At 35.6% G+C, this 23,514-nt stretch overlaps 1 long non-coding RNA gene across 2 annotated transcripts in view; it reads right to left on the bottom strand.

Annotated features, from left to right (window-relative positions):
- LOC139081811 (uncharacterized) overlaps nt 1-23,514 on the bottom strand; it is a 190,658-nt gene that overhangs the window by 94,170 nt on the left and 72,974 nt on the right. For both annotated transcript variants that reach the window (XR_011537161.1, XR_011537162.1), the window contains exon 2: nt 1,045-1,146. This is a non-coding gene — a long non-coding RNA (uncharacterized lncRNA). The remainder of the gene's footprint in view (nt 1-1,044; nt 1,147-23,514) is intronic.

Here is a 23,514-nt window from a genome sequence, read left to right as displayed (position 1 = left end):
CCATTATCCTCTTTCAAATGTTACTACAAAGTATTGTAACTTTTTGAGCCTATCTGCTTCCCGTAGTACACACCGTTGTATTAAGAACAGGGATAGTTTGGTTTTTTTTTTTTTTTTGAGGGAGACTAGCCCTGAGCTAACTACTGCCAGTCCTCCTCTTTTTGCTGAGGAAGCCTGGCCCTGAGCTAACTTCCATGCCCCTCTTCCTCTACTTTACATGTGGGACACCTACCACAGCATGGCGTGCCAAGTGGTGCCATGTCTACACCCGGGATCCAAACCCTCGAACCCCAGGCCGCTGAGAAGTGGAACGTGGGAACTGAACCACTGCGCCCCCGGGCCGGCCCCAAGGATAGGGTTTTACTCAATTCTACATTCCTGGCAAACCTCTCATTTTGCTAAGTAAAGACCTTACTACTATGCACATTGAGGAAATTAAAAAAATGATTATGTAGACCAATTTTATAAGGCAAAACATGGCTATTATTATCATTTTATTTATCAGCATGATTTTGAGTATCATGATTTATTGTCAATGATGGTAACTTATTTTACAATTCAATCATAATAGTGAAATGCAGTATGTTTTCAATGTTTATACTCATGCCCCTGTTGGACAATAATGAGAACCTTATTCAAGAATTTTAATTTAATTTTAACTGTGTACCATATCTCAGTAGTTCTATCTGTAAACATCTAATTGGATGGCCCTTTGTGTAGCAGAGTGCCCCAGTGAAGAACCCAGTCTAGACTCACAAACAGCTTTCATGATGAGATTCCATCTCCGGCTACTATTTCCTGGATAGTAACCTCACTTCCCGTTACAAATTTCCTGCTCACCCTAAAAACTGTAGAGCTTTGTCAGTTGGAGTCTAGCACATAATGAAAAAAGAAAAGAAGATGGAAACAACATATAGCAATTAAAAAATAATATCCTCTAATTATACTGGATGGCAGCACATTAAAACTGCTTTTATCAACAGACTTCTCCCCATTATATATTAAAGTGGACAACTCCCTATTTCATTATATGTGGCAACTTACTCGCAAGGTTTTTTCCGCTCTCTGTGTAGCTTATACTCAGGTCTCTGTTCAGGATCTTCTCTGCTGTCCTTTAAATGTCAATGCTCTCACAAAAGCCTCTTCCTAGGTTAAAATAAAAAGAATAAACAGACTTTGCTTATTTTCTCTTACAGCATTTATTAGTGCCTTTTGATTTGTATAATGAAATTTCTTTGAAAGTCTTTATACATTTATTTTCAATTAATGACATATTTAGGTCAACTATATGAATGAATTAATTTTATAACATCCAATTATGATTTAAGTATGTTAGTATCATTTTATATTTTAAAAGTGAATTTCACCATTTTACCTTTCTTTTACATCACCACTAAATTTAATAAGTTATTGTCTATTCATGTTTCAAATTTCTGTTAGTGATATCTATCTAGTAATATAAGAAAAATTTTTTATTCATTGGAGCTATTCTTTCATCTTCATTTATTGATTTGAGAAAATTAAATAGCTTCCTTTTACATTTTTCTCTCAAAAAATGGTTTTCAAACAACGCAATGATATAACTTTCGAATGTAATTTCATATAGCTTGTTTGAGTGACTTGGAAAATGAATAACAGAAAGTCTATATCAACTTTTTATTCATGACATTATCCAATATGTTGACTGCCATTCACTGATAATGTCACAAATAACTCTGTTACCTACCACTGGCTTCCATTCAGGCTGTTATTACTTATTCTCGCATTCTGCAATTACTTATCATATAATTCAGTGGAGGGTAACCAACACATTTGAAAGCTTTCCCTTTCACCCCGCCCCTTGATTGACAGAATTCCTGGTTTCTATTAGAAGTGGATTCATTTGTATGTAAAATATTCTGTAACATTCAATTGCTTGCATAAAAATTTAAAACAAACAAGAATGAGTGCAATTTTGTCCTAGTTTCAACTGACAAGTGCTGGATGTTACACACATTGAGGTAATTCTCAGAGGATTTTTGTGAGTATGACTATTTTTGAAGTATTTAGAGATATGTATCTTCAACAGAAAAACAAAAGAAACATTTTAAAAGAGGAAATATCAATAACCGTGGCATCCTGGATTATTTGATTTTGAGTCTTGAAGGTAAACATAATTCAAGTGACAGATGAATTTATGCCTCCAGCTGCACCTCTGCACGCTGAACTGCATATTTTTGAACATGGCAGCAAAGCTTGGATGCCTACTGGTTATATAGTTAAATAACACAATCTATATTCACAGCTTACAGATAGGACAGTTAGATCATAGAAATCAGTCACTTCTAATATTTTAATGTTTTGTTTTTACAGTTTTCTTACATCATGTTAAAATTTAGGAAATACACTTCACTTTTCATTCTAGCAAACAAGAGCCTCATTGTAATAACTGCAATGAAGGCTGTATTACTGAAACAAGAGAAGGCAAAGCTTAAATATCAAAATAATGTGTATTTTCACAGCTTTTGGATGATTGCAAAAGTAACTAAAGATTGTTACCCAAAGCTCCTTTTGCTAAAATTATATTAGCTAAAAAGGTTAGAATTAGACCCTCAATAGCAGTAAGGTAATATGACCTTTAAAGTTCAGAAATGTAATGACCAACCATGAAAAAAAGCTGAAATTTTCTATGGTTTGGGAAGAACACAGACAATAAAGTAGTATAATTATCTACATGAAATGTTTTTGAAGGTAGGATTATTATACATTTAGCCATTTGGACAGTCTTCAAAAATCTGGTGATGCATTGGGGGTAAGCAGCAAAGACTGAGTTTAATCATTAATTAATTGAACTGCAGAAACTGACTAAGGCTTAACTTCCAATGCAATTCTCAAATGGGGTATGAAGTAATACAAAGGACAATTGGATACATTATAGATATATTAAGGAAAATAAACTCAGATTTGCTTTAAGCATTTCAATTGATGTCTTCTAAAACATAACTTGACTGATTTCAGAGTATTGAATAGATTATTTTCATGTCAATTAAACCACAAACCCCTCTCTATCCACACATTGTGGGTGTAAAACAATGAAAAATAACTGTGATGAAGTCATCATGGCCATTAACTAGTTCTTTTACTCTGAAGAGGGAACCAAAACTGTTTTTTCCATCTGTGGAAGCAGTAAGGCATTATGAATTATCACTGACCCTTTACTATCTAGGTATCTATGAGGTGACTGATCACTGTTTTGCCCGGAAATAATTGTGACTTTGCTTTCAATGTTACTTGTTTTGCAAGCCGTCTAATCACCATGATCATCACAACAAAGTTCAGGATTTATGATTCTGTCAAATTCCACGGATTAAGTAGAGCTACGTTGTCAACTGCCAATGCCTTCATGCTTGGGTATCAAATCATAAGTTCTAAGTAGTTTATTTTCAAACCTTGAAAGTCTAACTAGTCAAAAGATCTAAATGTGAAAATACGTGAAAAATAGAATTGAGAGCTCATAATTTTGCTCATTTGTTTGATGTTTTGGTAGAATATCCTCCTTACCAATGAGGTTTTCTCTGCCAGACAGAGATTAATTGGAAATTAGCTTTTGCCATTTGTTTATCCCCTCTGAATTTTTAAATGAGTTCATGATGATACACAATATGTAGATATTGTGCTTAAGTAATGTGCCAATTGTGAAGGAAGGTGACTAAATATACAACAGGTAAAGTTAGAGGAAAGAAATTGTAGTAGTGATGTGTAACTTTTCAATTTAAACAAAATTTCTCATGTAATTATAGGTAGATACCTGTAGATACCCATAATTAAATAATATAAATTATTATTTAAAGTAAGACTTTAGGTGAACAGGTAGACACTGTCATAGAATATTTTAGTTAAAATAATGAATATAATGCAGTTAATCAGTTGCTTCTAAGTGCACTGGAGAACTTGGAGAAAGAAAATATAAGCTGGATGCTTCAAACTTCAAGATTAAAGGCTTGAGTAAGGAACAAGAAAGCTACTATGACTGTGCTAAACAGTCATTATTTCCTGTAGCCACAGGGCTGCTATTTCTGAGAACCAAACCCAGAGTCTAACCCTGTGAGTGGCTGAATTACAACACAAAGTGAACTTACAACCTCATAGGATCTATTATTATAACAATAGAACGTATTGGGAAATAATGGGAACCTGGAAATTGGAATAGGGGTATATGAGCAGAATCTCATGAGCTGAAGACACTGAATTCCCAAATTCCTTCTGATTCTCCTTGCAGTAAAGCCAGCCTTTCTTCTCTTCTTTGAAGAATGTAGTCTCTCCTTGTCTGAAAAAGTCCTCCTTGAAGTAGTTGTCAGGTAGGAGACTTCTGATCATCATCAGGACCCGTTACTCTAGCCTCTTACTCTGCTAGACCTCTAACTAGACTCAAGTACCAGTATGTCCCAGAGGCAAAGGTAAAAAGTGTGACCTACGAGGAGATGCAATGAACATCAACAATGATAAGATTATGTCAAATTACATCAATAGAAATGTGGAGCAAATGTTCTGAATGGATCTTGAGAGTGTCGTGTTAGAGTGAAAGAAATACAATGTTGTATCTGGCTGTAGTCCTTGATAGGGATACAGTATGTTAGCTAGGGTGAATGGAAATGGACCTAACAGTTTGCTTGGTATGTAGTGAAATCTAGACTCAAAGCTAACCCAAATTAAATGAAATTAAAATGCTATAAATTCCTTGGTAAACAATAAAGGATGTTATCCAGAGGATTAGGTACATTCGAATGTTAGAGTAGATGTCAAACGGTGGTGTGGACTACTGAAACTCAATTCCCTACGACCCCTAAGACAATATTCTTATTGTGTATTTTAACATGGCTAAAAACTTTTGGGTCATAGTTGTTAAGAGATAAACAAAGGAAAACAGATTAAAAACAAATCTCCCCTCAGCAAGAAAGAAAGAAAGAAAGAGCAAAGAACATCTTGGCAAAGTGTAATGAGGAAGTGGGAGCCCACGGGAAAACCTTGCTTCCCCAAATGAGACAGCAAGAAAACCTGCCAGAGACACCAGGGAAATATGCCAAGGTAACATATTTTCTCTGAGGGAAACAGAGTCTACGAGGAAAAGCAAATTGCAATTGGGGAAATAACTGAAAACAAAATCTGAAGCAGTAAGGAGACAAAAGGTAATGAGCTCAAGACAGAGGGGGGAGAAGAAAAGTAAGCTTACATTTATTTATAGATGTTTGCCTTTATCTGAATACATATGATAATGATTTTTCTTCTAAAATAGTATTGCTAAAAAGATTTCCACTATTCATGTATACGACTTTAGTATTCTATTATATGATGAATTATTGATGAGGAGGATAACGAACTTTTTATTACTAATCATAAATCTGCATTAGAATTACAATTCATATAGCAGCTGCGTAAAGTCCTAGTAATAAGTAGGATGTTACAACGCACTTTTGGAGTATGGCGTTTGGTCTTAACAGTATGAGATCAGTTTTCTTCTGTTTGTCTAACAAAGTCATCCCATTACTTCAAAGGTAAACTATAGAAACAAGTGAATACTTAGAGAAAAAGAAACATCCCCAAATTACAACAGGATAAAATATGGTGAGATAACTCTAATATTCAGCATTTTTTTTAACAAAATGTAAAATTGTATATAGAGTTGCACTTGCAAAATGAAGAAACTAAATTCCTACAAAATATCTCAGAACTTTTTAAAATATCTTAGAACAATCAACCAAGACAGCAGAGACCATATTAGTTTCCCCAAAAGAATCATTATTCTTATTGATACTTTATAACTGAGTAGATAATTTCACCAAAATATATTTTATTAAGACAATGCACTAGTAATTTTTCACTATATTTTTATGAGAATTGGTGAAGTCATATAAAATCCATTCAAACGTGCAGAGGATTAGGTTTTTATAAAGACGATTTTACTATGATTTTCTACAGAATCTAATGATTAATGTAGCATTTAACAATGACAATCCAATAAACATTTAGAAAGATATGAAGAAGTGATTTTACTGACATTTAAGTTACAAGCTAATAAATAGCATAATAAAAGCTGGAATTATACATTTTTCTATTTAACATAAAATTATATTGATTTAAAAATATTAAATGGTAACATCATATTTTCACATTTATTAGAAAATGAACTATTTTTCAGTTGAAATTCAGAAGTGTTTCCATAATTTCCTATTTATGAATAATCACAACAGTGGAAGAAACATGCAGTATTCAAGTATGAACTCACTTTAATAATGTTCAGTCTATTAATTAGATAAATACAGGATTACTGCTGAAACAGATCAAAAGGTGACCTACCTTTAAAAATTATACTCCTTTTCCAATATGTTATCTGAAATGTCAAAGTGCTTTGGAAACAGTAGCATCCTTATGCAGTATGATCCAGGTTAGGTCAACAGGCAACAAATGTATCTTTGCAATACCATATTGAAAAATGCGTGAAAGGAAATACGATAAAAGTTATTCAACAACTTTTTTTTTCCAGTTTCTTCATCATTTGTTTGTTCTTTGAAAATATCAGGAGTAAGATAAATATTCATCAGTTCTTTTACTCGTTTACAAAAAATATAATGTTGAAATACTTTCTTGCTTAACAGTTTAATTTGTATCACAAGCAGTGGTGGAAAATTCCAAAGCGCTTATCATTTTCTACAGCCTTTACATTTCTGCCACTGAGCTGAATGTAATTGATGATACACCAGCACTTTCAGGTTAAAAGTTTTAGAAAACAGGTCAATGCTACAAGCTTTTTATTTCTGGACTATCTTTTTTCTTTCCATACATACCTACTGTGTTTTTTAACATAAAAAATATAAAATAAGGTTAACTTAGATTAAAAATAACCTGGATAATATTAACTAACATTGTAAATTTTATCTTTAGTGTCCAAGATAAAATATTTTCTCATCCAGATTATAAATAACAATCTTACTGGTTATTATGGACTGAATTGTCTCTAAAATTCATCTATTGAAACCAGAAGCTCCAATACCATAGAACGTGACTGTGTTTGGAGATAGGACCTTTAAAAGGTAATTAAGCTAAAATGAGGCCCTTGGGTTGGGTCTAATCCATTCTGACTTGTGTCTTTATAAGAAGAGGAAATCAGGACACACAGAAAGAGACAGCAGGATGCCCGAGCACAGAGAAAAGGCCATGTACGGAAACAGAGAGAAGCGGGCCGTCCACAAACCAAGGAGGGGCCTCAGGAGAAAGTAGACCTGCAGACTTTGAGCCCCCAGAACTGTGAGAAAATAACCTATTGTTTAAGCCATCCAGACTGTGGCATTTTATAATGTAGCCCCATCAAACTAATACCCGTGGAAGCAATTTCTTTTCTATTTACCCATTTTAATTTGCTTTCCTTAGCTATGAGAAGTAAGTTTCTCCCGTAATATATCAGTTATAACCAAACTCTTTGATAAACTTACTCATCATATTTGACATGCTGAGTCTTATTTTTTGTAAACTGGAACTGTAGGCTATAATATTGGTTTAAACTGTGAAAAACAATGGTCTTACATAGGTTTCCACATGGGCAAAGCAGATTCTATTTAATGGTTTCTGCTGACTATCCTCTACAACCAGTCCAGTTCTAAAGAATCACTGTCTAACCTAGTAGACTTTAGAGAATGATAGATGTAATATAGATATTAAGTTTCTTGTTAAATGATTTAAACTTTATAGCTTTTAACCTCTTGTAACAGAATAATAGAGTAAGAGCCCAGAGTGGCATAGGAACAAATATAATACGGTTGAAATGCATGCAATCAAATTGGATTTAATGGACACCCACTATTATGCTCTACTGTAATTTTTATATAAATAATTTTTTGGACAAATCCAGTTCATTTACTATAAGTAAGAAATGTTTGGGTGCAATTTAATTATAGAAAACGAAATGAGAACAATCATCACTTAGAGGTTTGATGTTAAAAGATTATTCATCAAAGAGCCAGGAGATCTGAGTCAAAGATGAGGTTCTAAAGAACAATGTGACCTTGAGGAATTCACTTAATCTTACAGGCTTTGTATTTATATAAGTGAAGTAATTAGAAAGAATTTTTCTGAAATCCATACAGCCTTAAGATGGTCAGACATAGGATATTAAACTTAGAGGAATTATTTTTATGTATGAACATAAAATTCCAAGAGTTTTTTTTTTTTTAAGTTGGAATTGGAAAGCCATGTGTTTGTGTCGTTTGTATTGCTCAAATTTTAAATATATTCACTGGTTCACTGATTGATTATCTAATTCTTAGACTACATTTTAAAAAAGGAAGATGTGAAGATTCTGACCATCCCTGTTTTCCAGTGCTGAAGAATCAGTGGAAGAGGAGCAGCAGTGACTGATGGCCAAGCTCACTCAAGACTAGAGATCAAATAAGGAACGATGGGAATGATTATTAACTTCCTAGAGGTGTGTGCCGAACAGGATCATTTTTATGACAACACTAGTATACCTGCCACAAGTTAAATGGGATAACTTGTGTTTTTAAAAGTTTTAAGCATCTACTATGTACCATGTTTTATATTAGATATTGCATATGCAGACATAAGAATCTCTATGTTCAAAATGGTGAGAATTTGGTAGTGTTTATATATATGACGCATGTATACATATATATATGGTACTTATATATATAGTGGTGTGTGTATATATATATGGTGTATATATTTAAATAGATCTTATATTTTAGAGTAGTTTTAAATTCGCAGCAAAACTGAGAGGAAAATATAGAGTTCCCATATACTCCCTCTTCCCCCCTTTCACACAGTCTCCCTATTGCCAACATCCTGTACCGCAGCAGTGGATTTGTTACAATTGATGAGCCTCCATTGGCACATCATTTTCAACGAAATCCATAGTTTACATTGGGGTTTCCTATTGGTAGTGCACGTTCTACAGGTTTTGACAAATGTATAATGGTATGTATGTAAGTATTATGCTATCATACAGAAAACTTTCACTGCCCTAATAATCGTCTGTGTTCTGCTTGTTCATCCTTCCTTTCCTTCTAACTCTTGGCAACCACTGATATTTTAACTGTCTTCATAATTTTAGTTTTTTGAGAATTTCATATCAGTGAAATCATAGTATGTAGCCTTTTCTGTTGACATCTTTCACTTAGTAATATACATTTAAGCTTCCACCATGTCCTTGCATGGTTTGATAACTCATTATAGCACTGAATAATATTCTATCGTCTAAGAGTGCCACAGTATGTTTATCCATTCACTACTGAAGGACATCTTGGTTGCTTCCAAGTTTTGGCAACTATGAATAAAGCTGTTACAAATAGCCATGTGCAGATTTTTGTATGGATATTGGTTTTCAACTCACTTGTATAAATACCAAGGAGTGCAACTGCTAGATCATATGGAAAGAGTATGTTTAGTTTTGTAAGAAACTGTCAAACTGTTTGAGAAGCAGTCATTTTCGTATGTTGTTAGTAGAAGTTTAAACTGAAGGGAAATTTGGCCACAGTCATTAAAATTAAAACTTCTTCTGAGATGATATAAAAGAGTGATATCTCATCTACTGCTTTCAGCATGCCCCAGTGTCCAGATTTTCGTTTCTACTGTCCAGGCTTTAGTTTCCAATACCATTCTACAATAAAAGAAACTATGGTTCCTTGGAGAAATAGGTGATTCTAATGCTGAGGCAAAGAATATAGAAGATAAGCCTGAAATATTATAAAGTAGGTATTCAAAAATAAAAATAAAAAAACAAATGTCAAAGGACATAGGAGAAAACCTGAAAGAGTTCTTAATGGCCAAATTAGAGCAATTTGAGGAACAAAATGCATAATGTAATACTGCATAAACACCTTAAGAATAAATAACTATGAATCCACACTGACATAATAATTGAATAAATAAATAAATGGATTGGGACAGATACAAATCTTCCTTACAGAAGAATTCCAAATAGTTTATGTAGATAATCCCCTCTCGAAGAGGTGGAACTGAGTCTCAAATACAGAAAGGGGGAAAACTCACTTTATGGAGAAACATGGCAAAAAACAATCAAATGATGAGATTAACATCATTATTGGTGAGTCATGTAGTTAGCATGGTCCCATGATATGATGTGACTAGAAGAAATTTTATGTCTGTGGTTTTCTTCCAGGAACCCATATCCAGAGTTAGTAGGTGACAAAGCCTAGAGAGGACCCTTAGGCTGTCTTGCTCCAGAGCTGGTGTTCCTAAACCTGGAGCCCCTTCCTTATGGCTGAAGAGCAAGAGTTTAATTTAGTAAACAGTGTCCCAGTGAAACAAAAGTATATTGAGTCCTTAAAATTATGTTTTTCATTTACAAAACATGTGTCCATAGTAGGGTGCGCTGGACTAGACCTTCCCAACAAGCATGCTACGGACTACACCGCAAGTGCAATAGAGTGTGCCATGGGGCACTGCTGGTTCTAAAACCGTATAGTGATAAATACAACCATGATTTACAACCAGAAAGAAATTTAAGATGCTTCGAATTTAATTTGAGCTCCATTTGTTTATGTCTTGAATGGAAAAATTATGTTGGAATATGAGGCTTCAGAATAGCATTGAAGCCAGACGGCACGCTTGAGTTGTTGAGAGCATGTATCATGATCTTTCACCTCCATAGTAAATCTATCCAGTTGGTCTGATTAAGATACAGTCTTGATTTGTTTATTTCTACAAAATTGATGACAAAATCATCATAAAGTATAAAAATGGAAGGTCCTTGGGATATTTTTGTAGTTGTTAGGTTAACAGTTTGCTTTGAGTATTGTTGCTGTTATCTAGCATTGTTTCTCTGAAGAGAAATAGTGATGATTAATTTTCTTAATTTTTACATATATTTATTTAAATATTTATTTTCTGACATTTTATTTTAATAGCTAGCCAAAATCTAGTTGTGTTTATTGTTTGCTATTATTTATTAAACAAAAGCTATTTTAAAAACAATTAATAATGCCATTGATTTTAAACCAATTGTTTTACTAATTGTTTTCTGTAGGACTTAGAGATCTAGAAAATTAACTTGTTAAATATTTTATTAGATCCATATGTAATATGAATAGTTTGGACATGTATGGTGGTCACATCTCCAGCCTGCCAGCCCATGCAAACACCTCTCAGCTGGCTCTTGTCCCTGGTACAGAACATCTATTACTGGCTTATGCTGTGGAGCAATGTGTGTAAATAACATGGGCAGTATGCACTCTACTATCTCTTAGTATGAAAGGTTTTTTCTAAGCCCATGTTCCATTTGTCCATGTGGCACCATTGGTGTATTCCTGAGCTCTTGTCTGCAAGTCAGTCAGTGATTATTCTGCTGTAAATGTTACCAATCCTGGAGCTATGTGTTCTGGGAGACTACAGGGTTTAACTAGAACACCTGGGGGTGGAAGTTTTCCCACCTAGGTGTGATGACAGCTGGTGACTGGTGTCCAGTAACCAGGGATAGTCAGGGCCATCAAGGAATCTGCTCAGAACTTTGCAAATTTATAAAGGTGCTTACTCTAGGCACCCAAAAGAGTGGAATAACAACGAAGATGTGGGTCATTCAAAGGAAAGTTGCATTTTCTAAAAAGGAAAACCCAGTAATGTGACTGCTGGTGGTGAGAGGACTTCAGACACTTCAGAGCTTTGGCAGGGGAGGGAGGGATCAGAAAAATACAAATGTTTTGTGGCTGGAGGCTAGGAAAATTATAAAATTTAACAGACAGGTAGAGCTGAGATGAAGCTGCAGTGGCTGCGATGAAGCTGCTGAAATGCAAACAAGTTGATGGGTTGATGCCAAAATCTGGAGTGGAATTCAGGAAACCATGGGGATGAGATGAGCAGGGGTGAGGACTAGATCTGACACATGCCTCCCTTCTTTCCTCCTAAGGGAAGTTCCCAAACATTGTTGAACTCACTATGTACTGGCGCTTAGATAACTTATTCTGGCTTTTGTGTCTGGACTGTTGTTCTTTTGTCATCGTGTATATTCAGTGTGGATGTTGAGGACACTCCAAGATTGGTTACAGTCATCACAACCCCTATCCTTCACTTGTTCAAAAACCAGGGAAATAAGTAGCTAAGAAGGATCTATACCTAAGAAGCTGTACAACTGAAATAATGTCTTGGTCAAGCAGAAGAAAAAGTCCTTAAGTTTCTCATCGAAGAAATAGTACTGTCAGAGTTACTAGCCAATGCATTTTTCAAGTTTAATGGCCCTGACTGGACAGTAGAAGCCGCAAAAGCCTAGAGCCTTGCTGTAAACTATACAGGTTTAGGAAAAAAAAGGACTACAATTTTTCCAGCAGTATATGACACCATAAGTGTAACTGAAGATACTGCTACTATTAGACCTTGCCATGCAACCTTAGGCATTACTAATAGTTCTTTTTGTATAATGTTCTGGAGAGAAAACCAAAATCAGTTTGCCTTTGCTTGCCTGGCAAAGCATGTCAATGATGAATCATGAATGGATGGACAAATCCCAGTACAGAGTCAACTCTTGGTGGATGTACAAATGCTCTGTTACAACGATGTTTTGATAAGGGTGTCTATGGAACAACCTGTTTGTACATCACTGCATGCCATCCTATCACAAGTTGGCTAAAATTGGTATGTCTTGAATGGGAACAAAGTTCAAGGCCACATCGCCAGGTGATCACTTTGGGAATTGAATAGACTATCAGCCCAAAACACATTAAAGTGATATACTGGATCTGCACTCACCAAGTGCAAAGAAGCAAGTCTAAACATCGATTAGGCTCTGAGGAGCACTGCCATGGATCTCCATCTCTCCCTCAGACACCATGCCATATCCATCTTTGTACATCTTTTACCATCACCACAAATAAGTGAAGTTTTTGGCAAAAAGATTCCACCAGTATTCCTCAGCTGCTAAATGGACAGCTAGACTGTCACTGGCTCCTAACAGAGAAAGATTGTCCCACCAGGAAAAAAAAAAAAATCATGACTCTCATACCTAATATTCTCATCCTACAACAGACAATCCAATTAATGACTAGTATTAGCCCTCTAGGCCTTAGCCTCCCTCACCAACAAGCAGCTGCTCATCCGTTAGAGACAGAGACAATCTTGCTTACCACGTAAACTACCCATGATGCTTGGCAATTATAATGTGATTCATTAGGGAAATACCTTGACTTCCAGTAGGCATTTTCAATGGAATATGATAGTGATCCACTATAATGATGATGGATTCCTAATGTTGTGCCACTGGATACTCTGCATAAGGGATAAAACTTAAATGTTGTTTCTGGAGATAGAATCTAGTCTCATACTAAAGTCTGCCTTTACAGACCGATGAGACAATAATGGTCTAATTCTATTATCATTCTTTTAGAACTATATTACTATAGAGACATTCAAATAGAATGAGATATAACAATTTTTGTTCAACTCAATCTTTACGTGTCACATGTAAACGTCAAAATAAAACAGCTATATCGTAAGGAAAATAAATGGACTGTCAAAGCCAATAACATATTGTATTGTAGCCATCACCTCCACTATGGGCCAAAGGAATTACACTCTATCCCACCATGATACTGAAACTAGCATAAAGGACTGGGGTCTACAGTAAGAAATTTTGGGACATGGCTACGGACCACTGTTACTCTTAGGGTATTTGCTCTATGCCCATATCAGTCTCTTCAGCAAAAACCTCCATAAGATTGACCTTGTCATTAGCCGCTTATAAGTTGTATGTGGTCTTTCACCCTCTGCCTTAGCTGAGTGTGTAAGCACCAGAATCAGGGAGTGGAGAACAAGAATTTGAGAAGGAACTGTATGCTTCCCTCCATTTTCAAAACAAAATATTCCTTTTCAGGTTAGTGACCTCTCAAGATGGAGCAATAGTTTACAGAATGCCTGATTTTGACCTCAGGGGCTGGATAGAGAGATCAGCATGCTCTAACCAAGGACATCTGGGCAGACGTTAACATGGAGACTGACTCTGCCTCAATCAGTTCTATGGGTACTCTCCTCTGTTCCCAAAGACAAATGATGATGAATACATGGTGACTCCTGGATCTCTATACAATACATCATTCCAGAAAAAGAACATTTTGGATCATCCCCAAGGTTGGGTAGGGATGGATGTGCCCAATACTGGGAGGTGAATAATTATCTATTTTTCTATTACACACACAGACAAAGAACCCCAAATAATTTTCCGCAACTATTCTTAGCAATGTCTTACAGTATGAATTCCTTGCAAGTTTGGATATTTAGCTTCCCATGTGGTGCAGTGGTGTGATATCTCATTGACGAACCACTGCAATCTGATGTCAATCAGAACCCATGGAGTCACTTATATTTTATGAGCCCTCAAAGGCAATGGAAAGACCAATGAGAGCCAAATATGGAGGTTCCTGAAAGCTCATTTGTTTTCTCCTTTTGATAGGTCAGCCTAGCAGAGAGCTGGCTTAGATTAACTGAAGATACCATTCAAAGTTGTTTTCCAGTGATCTTGGCATGCAGACCTTGTTTCTCTGTTTTGATTCTCCCTAGTGTTTCTCAGAATACCTATGATCCCTTGATACTTCATTCACTACTTAGAAAAGCTAGGTTTTCCTTAGTACCCCACCCTTTACATACATGACATGATGTGTGGGCAGAACTCATTCTCTCTTAAAGTGCTCTCAGTCATAGAAAAGTTAAAACTCATATTCAAGTATAATGTAGTTTTATTCACACAGAAGCTCTGATACATATTGATTTAAATGATGGTATATGAGTTAATTATAACATCATTTAAATTTATACAGTCCATACAGTTTGCCAGTTTATGAGAAGAAATAGCATTACTGCCTGAAATTTCATGCTAAAGTTCATGCTATCCTGAAGAAAAGCTTTATCAAGACTTTATAATCAAAATATTTGAAAATATTTTGAGAGTGATTCTAATTTTGCAGGTTTTTGGAAGCATATTTTTGTCACCAAAAATGATTTGTAAACTGAAAATTGAATATTTTAATAAATGTAACTGAAAAATACAGCCACTGTTAAAATATAATAAGATGTTCTGACACATTTTATTGATTTAGAGCAAAAATCAACTTTTAGTAAATTTTAAAGTGTTCCAGAGTTATTGTTTGGATGGTGTTACAATTTTATTTCTAAAAATAGCTATTAAAACTAGTAGAGTAATATCTATGTAGACTTAAGACAAAGCTTCATTGTAATTATACAATTTTTGGTTGAAAATTACTTGTATTCATATTTTAGTTTGTGTTATGGCTAATTTCATCATTGTATTGTTCAATTAAAGAAAAGGAAGAGCTGATAGAACTATGGAAGATTTTCGCCCTTGAAATACAATTTTAAAAAGTCTGGATGGCAAAATTCTAGTTAATAGAGATAAAGACAGTTTCTGCCAATTAGAGAAAAACTGAGAAACACTCTTCTGTCATTTGCTACCACCTATCTGTATGGACAGTTTCCTACCAATTTGGATTCTCAGAATGTAAACAGACAATCCATTAAAAGCCTCAGTAATTAGTTGGATGTGACAATTGTGAGCATAAAATTTAATATTATAAAATTATGTGGGTGAGTGATGTCAGCATCATGGTGAAGTGAGTTGTCCCCTTAGGCTCTCCCCTTTAAAGTACAATTAAATGGACATTCATTAACCAGCAGAAGATTCCCTGCACAGCACAACAGGACTTCTGAGAGATCTAAGCAGCTATACACCCGAAGCTGGGTGGATTGGATCCCTGGGAGGCAGTGGAATGAGGTGAGCACACCTCTTGTCCCCCCCAATTATAGTGAGCCAGCTCACAGATCCTCACACAGTGGCCAGCATGACTGTAAGAGGAAGTGAGGACAGCCTGGCCCACAGGAGTGTCCACTGTGCTGTGGCAGCCCCTCCAGTGGGAACACTCTGTGCTGAGTAGCAGTGACTCAGCCTCTGTAAAGGCACCTACCCACTGAGCACAGTGCAGGTGATAAGGCACCTGATGCACTCATAAGACGCACCTGCCCACAGACTACAGCAACCTGGAGGACCCACCCATGGAGCACAGCAGCCTATGAGACCCACCAAGTGGCAGTTCAGCCTCCCTGTACTGTCCCTCTCACCTAGCATCCAGAAGCTCAAGCAGTCCCCTGTTGAGAACAGAGACTCCACCTATGGTGCCAGATGCACCCGCACAGTGCAGAGGCCTTGCCCAAGTGAGCACAACCTGCAGAATGGCTGTGGCTAGCCCAGGCAAAAGCAGAGTAGCCCTACCCACACAACTTCCAGCAGACGGGGCAGGATCAAAGAACAGCCTCTGCTCCCAAGCAGCGGTCGCAGATGGGATCTGATCTGATACTACAACTTTGCTGGCAAAGGATCAATTCATCAAACAACACGAAAAACTACATTAACACCTGAGAGCAAAAGGAAAATTACAAGTTTCTGGAAACCAATCCTGAAGTCACAGAAATTTGCAATCTAAATGACAGAGAATTCAAAATAGTTGTCATAGTTGAGTTGTCATATAGAAACTCAATAACTTAGAAGAAAATACAGAAAGAGAGTTCAATGAGCTCAGGAATAACACTAATGAGCAGAAAGAATGGTTCACCAAAGAGATTGAAACTCTAAAAAAAACAAACAGAAATTCTGGATATGAAGAACAGAATGAGATAAAAAATAACCTAGAAACCATAAAAAATAGAGCTGATCTTATGGAGGACAGAATTAGTGAATTACAGGACAGAAATGCTTCAAGTATAGGAGAAAGAAGCAAGATTTTTTAAAAATGAAGAAGTTATTTGAGAAACATCTGACTAAATTAGGAAAGGAATATAACGGTTGTAGGTATTCTAGAGGGAGAAGAAGAGGAGAAAGTAGCAGACAGCTTGTTCAAAGAAATAATTGCTGAGAACTTCCCAAACATGAGTAAGAAAATGAACTTCCAAGCACATGAAGCCCCTAGAACTGCTAATTACATCAACGTAATGAGATTTTCTCCAAAGAATATAATATTAAAACTGGCAAAAGTCAGTGACAAAGAAAAAATATCAAGGGCAGCAAGGCAGAAGAAAACCTACAAAGGAATCCCTATCAGGCTTTCAGTAGATTTCTCAGCAGAAACCTTACAGGCTAGGAGAGCATGGAATGATATACTCAAAATACTCCAAGACAAAAACTTTCAGTCAAAATATTCTATCCAGCAAAACTATCCTTTAGATATGATGGAGAAATAAAAGCTTTCTCAGACAAGCAAAAGCTGAGAGAGTTTATCACCACCAGATCTCCCTTATAAGAAATGATGAAGGAAGCCCTCCTACCTGAAACAGAAAAGTAAAGGTTTACTGAGCTTTAAGCAAGGAGATAAATAGACAAAATCAGAAAATTGCATCTCTCTATCAGAACAGGTTAGCAAACACTTAATTATAACACAAAAGATAAAGGGAATGAAAGCATCAAAAATGACTATAAACACTTCAATTTAGTCACAAACTTAAAACACACAAAAAAGAATAATTAGTGACAACAATAACTCAGAAGAGGAAGAGGAGAGGGATGCAACCTGCTTAGGCCAGTAGAGATATGAAACTATCAGAAAATGGACTATCTCATCTATGAGATCTTTTATACAAACCTCATCATAATCACTAAACAAAAAATTAGAATAGTGCCACAAATCATAAATGAAGAGAAAACCAAGACCATCACAGAAAAGCCATCAAACTGAAACAGCAGTCAGAAACACAAAGGGAGTCAAACAATGGCAATATAGAACAACAGATAAAATGGCAGTATTAAGCCCTTATATATCAATAATCACTCTAAATGTAAATGGATTGACTTCTCCAATTGAAAGCACAGAGTGGTTGGATAGATTAGAAAACAAGACTGAACAATAGCTGACTCCAGGAAACACATCTCGGCTCTAAAGACAAACATACGCTTAGCGTGATGGGATGGAAGATGATACTCAGAGCAAATGGCAAGCAAAACAAAGCAGGTGCCATGGTACTTATATGAGAAAAAACAGATTTCAAGATTAAAAAAGACAATAAGAGACAAAGTGGGGCAGTATATAACGATAAAAGGGACATTCCACCAAGAGGAAATAACACTTATGATTATGTATGCAACTAACAAAGGAGCTCAAAGGTATATAAAGCAACTACTAACAGACCTAAAGGGAGAAGCTGACAGCAAGAAAATAGTAATAAGGGACCTCAACACTCCGCTTACATCAATGGAAAGATCACCCAGACAGAAAGTCAACAAGGAAACAGTGGCTTTAAATAAAACATTAAACCAGACGAACTTAATAGATAAATATATAACATTGCATCCAAAAACAGCAGAATATACATTCTTCAAGTTCACATGGAACATTCTCAAAGATAGACAATATGTTGGAAAACAAGGCAAGCCTCAATAAATTTAAGACATTTGAAATCACATCAAGCATCTTTTCCAACCACAATGTTATGAAACTAGAAATCAACTACAAGAAAAAAGCTGGGAAAGCCACCAATATGTGGAGACTAAACAACATGTTACTGATCAATGAAGAAATGAAAGGAGAAATCAAAAAGAAATCTGGAGACAAATGAAGATGAAAGTACAACATATCAACTCTTATGGGATGCAGCAAAAGTGGATTTAAGAGGGAAATTTATAGCAACACTGGCCAAGAAAAATTTCAAATACATAATCTTAAATGATACCTAACAGAACTAGAAAAAGAAGAACAAACAAAGCCCAAAGTCAGCAGGAGGGAAATAACAAAAATTAAAGCAGAAATAAATGAAATAGAGACTAAAAAAACAGTAGAAAGGATGATTCCTTCCTTCATCATAATAGCTGGTTCTTTGAGAAGATTAAAAAATTGACAATCCCTTTGCCATACTCACTAAGAAAAAAAGAGAGAAGGTTCAAATAAATAAAATTAGAAATGAAAGAGGAGAAATTACAACAGATACTACAGAAATACAAAGGATTATAAGAGAATGCTATGAAAAACCACATGCCAACAAATTAGATAACCTAGAAGAAATGGATAAATTCTTAAGATCATGCAGCATCCCAAAACTGGATCAAGAAGAAATATAGGGGGCCGGACTGGTGGCACAGCAGTTAAGTTCGCATGTTCCACTTCGGCGGCCCAGGGGTTGCCAGTTCAGATCCCGGGTGAGGACATGGCACCATTTGGCAAGCCATGCTGTGGTAGGCATCCCACATATAAAGTAGAGGAAGATGGGCACGGATGTTAACTCAGGGCCAGTCTTCCTCAGCAAAAAGAGGAGGATTGGCCCCAGATGTTAGCTCAGGGTTAATCTTCCTCAAATTAAAGAGGAAGAAATAGAGAATCTGAATAGACCAATCACAAGTAAAGAAATAGAAATGGTAATCAAAAACCTCCCAAAAAACAAAAGTCCAGATGGCTCCTCTGGAGAATTCTACCAAACATTCAAAGAAGATTTAATACCTATCCTCAAAGTATTTCAAAAATTTGAACAAGAAGGAATGCTTCCTAACTCATTCTATGAGGCCAACATTACCCTGATACCAAAACCAGACAAGGACAACACAAAGAGGAAAATAACCAGCCAATACTGCTGATGAACATAGATGCAAAAATCCTGAACAAAATATTGGCAAACCAAATACAAAAAGGATCATACACCAGGATCAAGTGGGATTTGTGCCAGGGACACAGGGATGGTTTAACATCTGAAAATCACTCAGTGTGAAACTACTTAAAAAAATATTAACTCAAAATGGACTAAAGACTTGAACAAAAGAACAGAAACCATAATTAACTACATCAACAAAGTGAGGAATAAAAACCACATGATCATCTCAATAAATGCAGAAACAGCATTTAACAAGATCCAACATTCATTTATGATAAAAACTCTCAAGCAAATGGGTATAGAAGGAAAGCACCTCAATATAATAAAGGCCATATATGACAAACCCACGGCCAACATCATACTTCTGAGAACAAGAACAAGACAAGGGTGCCCAGTCTTGCTGCTCCTATTCAACACAGTATTGGAAGTTTTGGCTAGAGCAATTAGACAAGAAAAATAAATAAAAGGTATCCAAATTGGAAAAGAGGTGAAACTCTTTATATTTGTGGATGACATGATTCTATATATAGAAAACTGTAAAGAATCCACCAGAAAACTATTAGAAAGAGTCAATAACTACAGGAAAGCTGCAGAGTACAAAATCAATTTACAAAAATCTGCTGCATTTCTCTACACTAATAACAAACTAGCAGAAACAGAAGTCAAGAATATCATCCCATCTACAACTGCAACAAAGAGAATAAACTATCTAGGAATAAATTTAACGAAGGAGGTGAGAGAACCATACACTAAAAACTATAAGACATTATTGAAAGAAAATGATGATGACATAAAGAAATGAAAAGATAGTCCATGCCCATGGATTGGAGGAATAAACATAGTTAAAAATGCCCATATTACTTAAAGCAATCTACAGATTCAATGCAATCCCAATCAGAATACCAATGATATTCTTCTCAGAAATAGAACACACAATCCTAAAATTTATATAGAACAACAAAAAACCCCAAATAGCCAAAGTGATCCTGAGAAAAAAAGAACAAAGCTGAGGGCATCACAATCCCTGACATCAAAATATACTACAAAAGCTACAGTAATCAAAGCAGCACAGTACTGGCACAAAAACATACACACAAATCAATGGAACAGAATGGACAGCACAGAAATAAAACTACACATCTGTGGATAACCAATCTTCAACAAAGGAGCCAAGAGCTTACAATGGAGAAAGGAAAGTCTCTTCCATAAATGGTGTTGGGAAAACTGGACAGCCACATGCAAAAGAATGAAAGTAGACTTTTAACTACTGGTGTACTTTAAAAAAATTAACTAAAAATGGATTTAAGACTTGAATGTAAGACCTGAAACCATAAAACTCCTAGAAGAAAATATAGGCAGTACACTGTTGTACATCGATCTTAGCATCTTTTAGAACACCATGACTACTCTGGCAAGGGAAACAGAAAAAAAAAAATAAACAAATGGGACTGCATCAGACTAAAAAGCTCTGCAAGGCAAAGGAAACCATGAACAAAATGAAAAGACAACCCGCCAACTAGGAGAAAATATTTGCAAATCATATATGCGACAAGGGGTTAATTTCTGAAATATATAAAAGAACTCATACAATGCAACAACAAAAAAACAAACAACCTGATCAACAAATGGGCAGAGGATATGAATAGATAATTTTTCCAAAGAAGATATATAGATGGTCAATAAGCACATGAAAAGATATTCAACATCACTAATTATTAGGGAAATGCAAATCGAAACTTTGAGATATTACCTTGCACCTGTCAGAATGGCTATAATTATCAAGACACAAAAATAACAAATGTTGGAGAGGATGTGGAGAAAAGGGAACCCTCATACACTGCTGGTGGGAATGAAAACTGGTGCAGCCACTATGGAAAACAGTACGGAGATTCCTCAAAAAGTTTAAAATAGAAATACCATATGATGAGGCTGGCCCTGTGGCCGAGTGGTTAAGTTCATACACTCTGCTTTGGTGGCCCAGGGTTTCGCCAGTTCAGATGCGGGGCACGGACGTGGCACCACTCATCAGGCCATGCTGAGGTGGCGTCCCACATGCCACAACCAGAGGTACTCACAACTAGCATATACAACTATATACTGGGGGGCTTTGGGGAGAAGAAGGAGGAAGAAAAAAAAGGTTGGCAACAGATGTTAGCTCAGGTGCCAAACTTTAAGAAAAATAAAATACCATATGAACCAGCTATCCTACTACTGGGTATTTATCCAAAAAGCATGAAATCAACAATTTAAAGAGACATATGCACCCCCATGTTCACTGCAGCATTATTCACAATAGCCAAGATGTGGAAGCAACCCAAGTGCCCACCAATTTATCAATGGATAAAGAAGATGTAGTGTATATACACACTAGAATACTACTCAGCTATAAAAAAAAAAAGATAAAATCATTTGATTGACAACAACATGGATGGACCTTGAGGGTATTATGTTAAGCAAAATAAGCCAGCAAAGACAAACACCGTGTGATTTCACTCATATGTGGAAGATAAACAAACACATGGATAAAGAGAACAGTTTAGTGGTTACTAGAGGGGAAGGAGGTGGGGGTGTGGGAGAAAGGGGTAAAGGGACACACACATATGGTATTGGATAAAAATTAGACTACTGGTGGTGAGCACGATGCAGTCTATCAGAAACTGATAAATAATAATGTACACCTGAAATTACACAATGTTCTAAACTAATATGATGTCAATACAATTTTAAAAAATTGTTCATAAGATGCAAGTTCAATTTTATGCTATTTCTGCAAATATATTTTGCATGTAATCCTCCAGATTTTGAGTAAATAAATGCTGAGAAATACCCACAGAAATATCTTCCTTTACAGATTATTTTGTAACTTTTTATTCATAATGTATCATGTTGATATTTTACGCCAACAAATGTACTTCTACAAAATAAGGTAATGTTAATGAAATGCAAAGTATACATCGCATCATATAGATGTGCTGAAATTCGTATGTAATCATTTCTTGTTGGATATTATGACTGTTTCCAAATCTTACTTTTATAAATGATAGTATGAAATAGCTTAGACCTGTATTTTTACGTACATTCTTATTTATTTCTGGGAATTAGATAGTGTGCAAGTTTTTATGACTTTGGATACAGACTTTCGTCATTGCCCTCTGGGCTTTGTAATGTTTTAATTTACTAGAATAATCAGATTCAACATATGGTTTCATGTTCACAGAAGTACAATAAATGGCATTTGAAAGTTATATTATATTCGAGAAGTCTTAAAGCATATGTAAGTTATCATTCTAAAGTTTGTATGTCTATGCATTTTTCATGTAACAATGATTCTTTATAAATAAAAATTTTCTTCTCCCCACAAAAAGCTTTTTGTGTAAGAAATTGCAAGTTGATATTGTATCTACATTTAATCTTTGTGTTCAAGATTGTGAAAATGCAACGTATTTTAAAAAACATTCATCTCAGGTTTAAGATGGTAATCAGCAGTTTAGAAAGCCAGCTGCTCTTTCTGCCCCGTAAGCATGTAATTGTCAATCAACTTGGAATCTTGCACTACTGATAGATTGTTTTTCAAAATCTACAGTGGTAATGAGGACAAGAGCAACAATGCCAATTACTCAGTATTTGCAATCTCACTAACAGAGAAAAATGTAACAAGAATTTGAAAACTTGCGGAAAAAAAAGACATGGACTTACAGGAGAAAATCTTCACTAGATCTTCACTTAAAAAAGATCAGTGAGAATCTTAAGAGAGCGAGCGTGAAGAAAAGATCTTTGAACCATGTCTTAGGTCAGAATTAACATTATTTCTCTCTGTGCTGACACAGAAAATTGGAAAAAACATTCCAACCAACAGACCCCAGAAGTCGTGCCATTTTCAGTTTC

Source organism: Equus przewalskii, chromosome 2 (assembly GCF_037783145.1).
Source record: "Equus przewalskii isolate Varuska chromosome 2, EquPr2, whole genome shotgun sequence".
Classification (NCBI taxonomy): Eukaryota; Metazoa; Chordata; class Mammalia; order Perissodactyla; family Equidae; genus Equus; species Equus przewalskii.
Note: the sequence above shows the minus strand (reverse complement) of the source record. Positions and strands in the feature narration are given on the sequence as shown.